Source organism: Sinocyclocheilus rhinocerous, unplaced genomic scaffold, assembly GCF_001515625.1.
Source record: "Sinocyclocheilus rhinocerous isolate Xijiao unplaced genomic scaffold, SAMN03320098_v1.1 scaffold1463, whole genome shotgun sequence".
NCBI classification, from domain to species: Eukaryota; Metazoa; Chordata; class Actinopteri; order Cypriniformes; family Cyprinidae; genus Sinocyclocheilus; species Sinocyclocheilus rhinocerous.
In genome coordinates, this window is record NW_015642517.1 from 548,320 (window position 1) to 553,811 (window position 5,492).

General features: G+C 33.3%; 1 long non-coding RNA gene across 1 annotated transcript in view; it reads left to right on the forward strand.

Annotated features, from left to right (window-relative positions):
* LOC107755957 (uncharacterized) overlaps positions 1-5,060 on the forward strand; it is a 25,947-nt gene extending 20,887 nt beyond the window's left edge. Inside the window, exons 2-3 of the long non-coding RNA XR_001641762.1 lie at positions 4,753-4,833; positions 4,911-5,060. This is a non-coding gene — a long non-coding RNA (uncharacterized LOC107755957). The remainder of the gene's footprint in view (positions 1-4,752; positions 4,834-4,910) is intronic.
* The last annotated feature ends 432 nt before the right edge of the window (positions 5,061-5,492 follow it).

Genomic DNA, 5,492 nt, shown 5'->3' on the forward strand with positions numbered 1-5,492 from the left:
GCTTGTGCGCGCGCTTCAGGTGTGAGTCAGACAGCAAGACGAGACGGCAAAGAGTTGTTTTCTGCAACTTATTGCACTTAACTCTTTTTAACGTCAAGCAATTCTCTGTTATATGCGTCGAACTAAAACTTTGACCTTTTGCAACGTTTTGATTTAAGTAGCCTATTATTAAAATATCGCACGCCGTTGCGATATGCATATTGCGATATTTACATTTGCGATATTTCGATAATTTCGATATATCGTGCAGCCCTAGCAGAAATGTACGGAAAAATCAATTAAAGACGTAATCAAACAGACGATGAACACTATTAACAGCAATTATTATATGATGCAATCAAACTTCATCAATCCATCCATCCTTCCCTCCATCCATCCCTCTTTCCCTCCCTCCATCCATCCCTTTCACTCTGTTTCTCTATCTGCACACACACACACACACACACACACACACTCTCTCTTCGTTTCCCATCTGCCAGCTTCTAGTCTGCATTAATCTGTTTGAATGTGAATTACAGTTCCAGGATCAGTACAGTAACAGATATCGTCCCTCCGGCTCTACCAGGTCAAAGGTCACCCGTGTTTAAATTCCTCAGATGACTCGTCAGGTGATAAGCGAGGGCTGTTGAATTAATAATTAACCACTCGAGCACCAAACATTTACATTTATCCCTTCAGCAGCGCCAGCTGATTCTCCGTCCAGAGCCGATTGTTTAAAATAACTCTGAATCCGGCCATTCCACCACCATAGAAGGAAACCAGGGCAAAATCCCTTTCCTGAAGCGGAAAGCCGTTTCTGGCACTGGAGTCGCTTAATCCAATCACTCGTGTTCGGGATAAGACTCACACAAGCTGTGCAACAGTTTATTAATCCATGAGCGGGGAAAGGAGGGGCGGTTTAGGCTAATCAATACAGCTGTGAATGAAGGAGTGATTACAAAGTCTCTCTCTCTCTCTCTCTCTCTCTCTCTCTCTCTCTCCGCTGTCGATTGCTCTCTGCGCTAATTAAAGAGCGCTTCGAGAGCTGCAGACTAATGGCTGTCAGAAGAAGTTGACTGTAAGAAGCCGTAGAGGTTATAAACAGACCGAAGTGACTCACGCATGATATGACGGGGGAACGGACAGAAGTTTTGGGCAGAGAGACAGAACGAGAGGAAAAACTGATGACAGTAAGTTAGTGTGAGAGAGCGAGACAGTCAGAGTGGATGGAAATTAGACCCACGGAAAATGTCTATGGGAAAATATAAATATCATATCTAATGAATCTTTTGCCAGAAATGAAGGAATGGGATTTTGTAAGGCATTTTTCTTGATGCAGTTAAAAAGAAGACTCTTCTGCTCACCAAGGCTGCATTCGTTTGATCAAAAATACACTAAAAACTGAAAAAATGTGAAAAATTATTATAATTTAAAATAGCTGCTTTCTATGTGAATATCTGTTAAACTGTAATTTATTTCTGTGATGCACAGCTGAATTTTCAGCATCATTACTCCAGTAAGTGACCACAGTAAGTGAGTGTGAGAGAGAGAGAGAGAGACAGTCGGAGCGGGTGGAAATCAGACCCACGGAAAATGTCTGTGAGAGAATATAAATATCATGAATCTTTTGCCAAAAAAATGAAGAAAATTGAATTTTGTAAGGCATGTTTTTTGATAAAATTATAAGTAAGTCTTTTTTCCTCACCAAGGCTGCATTTATTTGAACAAAAATACAATTAAAAACAACAAAAATGCGAAATATTATTGCGATTTAAAATAGCTGATTTCTATGTGAATATCTGTTAAAATGTAATATATTCTTGCGATGCAGCGCTGAATTTTCAGCATCATTACTCCAGTCTTCAGTGTCACATGATCTTCAGAAATCATTCTAATATGCTGATTTGTTGCTCAAGAAACATTTCTGATTATTATCAATGTTGAAAACAGTCGTGCTGCCCGATATTTTTGTGCAAACTGTGATGCATTTTATTTTTCAGGATTCACAGATGAACAGAAAGTTCAAAAGAACAACATTTGAAATAGAATCTTTTGTAACATTCTAAATGACTTGACTGTCACTTTTGATCACTTTAATGCATCCTTGCTGAATAAAAGTGTTCATTTTTCTACTGACCCCAAACGTTTGAACAGTAATGTATGTTTTGGAGTGTCATGTTTATTGTGGTCTTTCCAGTATTTCCAGCGACATTGACTCTAGCGACACACCATAAGAAATATGAATTTTAACGAGTCATTCAGAAATACTCCTGTACTCAAGAGTTTCTGGTTTGAGTCAGTCTGATAAATCCTTCACTGAATGAATTTATTGAATCTGTCAGAGAGAATACTGAACATCTGATTTGTTCAAATGCAAGTCATTGTAACTTTCAGTGATATCCGTTTAGAAATGAAGCAAGTTTTGCTACTAAAGGTTTGTAAATGAAATTAATTACTTACTAGCCTTTAACTGACCCTTATTGTTTGCATAAAAATGATGCCCAACAGTTATAAATAAAACGTTATTTATTTATTTTAATTATTTTAATTGTTTTTATTTTAAAATTATTTATTTTAATTAAAAAAAAAATTACATTTTTTTAAATAATTTTTTTATTTGAGTTCTTTAATTTATTTATCTCTTTAGTTGCAATGTTTGTAACTTTTAAAAGAAAAAGAAAAATCTAAATGTATCAAATTTGTGTGTACCAATTTTTTATTTTTTATTTTTATTTTTTTATCACATTTCCGTAAGTTGTATATCATGATATGCACATCACTGTTGACTATACATTTTTAGGAAGAAATGTGATATGAAATTCACTACTTAGAATTGAACTAGCTAGAACTAGTTTAGCCTGTGGTCATATAAACAGGTCTCCGGTATCCTCGTTTAGTTAACTAGTTAAAGTCTGTGTCTTTTTTTAGAGGCAGGTTAACCAGCACAGTTATCTGCTGATGTAATTTGCGGGGATCCCTGGAGTAAAAACAGCGTCTCTGTGTTTAATTTTGGCCTTACGCTACGTTTGTTAATCTGATTTTCTTCAACACGCGCCAGAATTTCTCATATCCTTGTTTAGAGCGAGAGGTCAAAGGTTGTTTTCACTCTTTCTGACTCTCTGAAGGCTATTTCTGCTACTGTACCTTTAAATATGTAAGCTCTGTGATGTTTCTGAATTGTGAATATGTTCATTATATAAATGTGGGTGGCCATATGTTAATGAGCTCATTGGTGGCTGTTTATGCAGTTTAGTTCTGATAACTAATGTTCATAGTGCAACTAGTCAGTGTTATTTTAGTATTATTTACGTACAATTATAGTATTTATTAATGTTTTGAGTTTGCTGTTATTTTTATGTTTTCATCTCTGTGATGTGAATTGTGAATATGTTCATTATATAAATGTGGGTGGCCATATGTTAATGAGCTCATTGGTGGCTGTTTATGCAGTTTAGTTCTGATAACTAATGTTCATAGTGCAACTAGTCAGTGTTATTTTAGTATTATTTACGTACAATTATAGTATTTATTAATGTTTTGAGTTTGCTGTTATTTTTATGTTTTCATTTTAATTTTTAATAGTGATTTTGTAGTGTGCAAAATATTTGTTTTTATGTAATGTATTCATTTATGTACTATCATAGTATTTATTGACATTTTGAGTTGGCTTTTATTCATGTATTTTCAGTTTTCATTTTAATTGTGCAAAATAATATATATTTTTTTACATTAATTTATTCACTTATTTATGTATTATTATAGTATTTATTCATATTTTGAGTTAGGTTTTATTCATGTATTTTCTGTTTTAATTTTAATTTTAATTGTGCTAAATATTTATTTTTTAAGTTAAGTTATTCACTTATTTGTGTACTACTATAGTATTTATTAATATTTTGAGTTTGAGTAATTTTGTTTGTATATTTGTTTTTTAATTATGTATATTATTAATTTAGTTATGTACTATTTTAGTATATATTAATATTTTGATTATTTTATAATAGAATTATAACAGATAGAATTTTATATTTTCAGTTTTCGTTTTGTTTTTTAATTTTAGTCATTTTGTAATGTGCAATATATTTGTTTGTTTTTTAAATCTATCGTTTATGCATGTCCTATTAAAATATGAATTAATATTTTGAGTTAGCTTTTATTTTTATTTTTCATTTGAATTTTACATTTGGCTAGTAATTTTGTTGTGTGCAAAATATTTGTATAAATTAATTATGTATATTATTAATTTAGTTATGTACTATTTTAGTATTTATTAATACTTTGAGTTAGTTTATTTTTTATATGTTTAGTTTTTAAAAATTTTAGTCATTCTGTAATGTGCAATATATTCGTTTGTTTTAAAAATGTATAATTTATGCATGTACTATTAAAATATGAATTAATATTTTGAGTTAGCTTTTTTTATATTTTCATTTTAATGTAATTTTGTAATGTGGAAAATATTGATTGATTGCATTTTTTTAAATCAGTTTTAGGTTTAGTAATTTTACTACTTCAACCACAAATTATGTGTTTCTGTTTGTTGCCAAATCTTCAGTTATTTCAGATATAGAAAACCGTTATAATAGTTTTAGTTAACAACAACAACAACAACAGCACTGAACTGGGTGTCGTGAAAGTTAGTTTAAATAACACTTCTACATACTGTAGGTTCTTTTCTTTCTAAACCGCAGGGAAAGTCCTGTTTTGCATTGAAGGAGCACTTTGAGAGGGTTTTATGGTAATGTGGATTAGTTAATTGAGTTTGTGTTTCAGGCTGAGATCTCCTGCAGCAGATGAGGGAAGATGTTGGCCATGGATCAAGGCGTAGTGGAGGAGTGGCTGTCTGAGTTTAAGGTGCGTGGCCTCTCTCGTGAATCGTGATCATCTTCATGGTTTCTCGTGTGCTGACCGTGTTTTCTGCTGTGCTTCAGACTCTTCCAGACACAGCCGTCTCCAGCTACGCTGCCTCTCTGAAGGACAAGGGCTCTCTGGTTCCTGCGCTCTATAAAGTCATTCGGGAGAATTACAGCGACGTAAGATGATCTCTGTTCCTGACTCTTTGTTTCTCTCTCATTAGTTTGTGTTTTCATAACACACGCAAACGTGAGCACATCACCCCAATTCTTTATTCGCTCCACTGGCTTCCAGTTTCTTTTAGAGTTTAAAATTGTATTGTTTGTTTTTAAAGCTCTCAATTAGACTTGTGCCGGTATTCGGTAATGCGATATATCACGGCAATGAATATGCACGATATTGTTATCGTGGGCACTTCTAAATACCGTGAATAATTATATATTACAAATTATTCCGAATTTTGAATGCATTTTAAGAATACTTTTCCCATCAACTGGTCAAAATGCACAACACCGCTGTATGCTGCGCACTCTGCTGTAAATAAGCGCGGACGAGAAGCACATGGCGGAACATGTGAGAGACGCTCTGGATGAAAGCGCACTTTCACTCTCTGACAGCAGATGGCGCTAAACTGCAGAAATAATAATAATAATAATAAT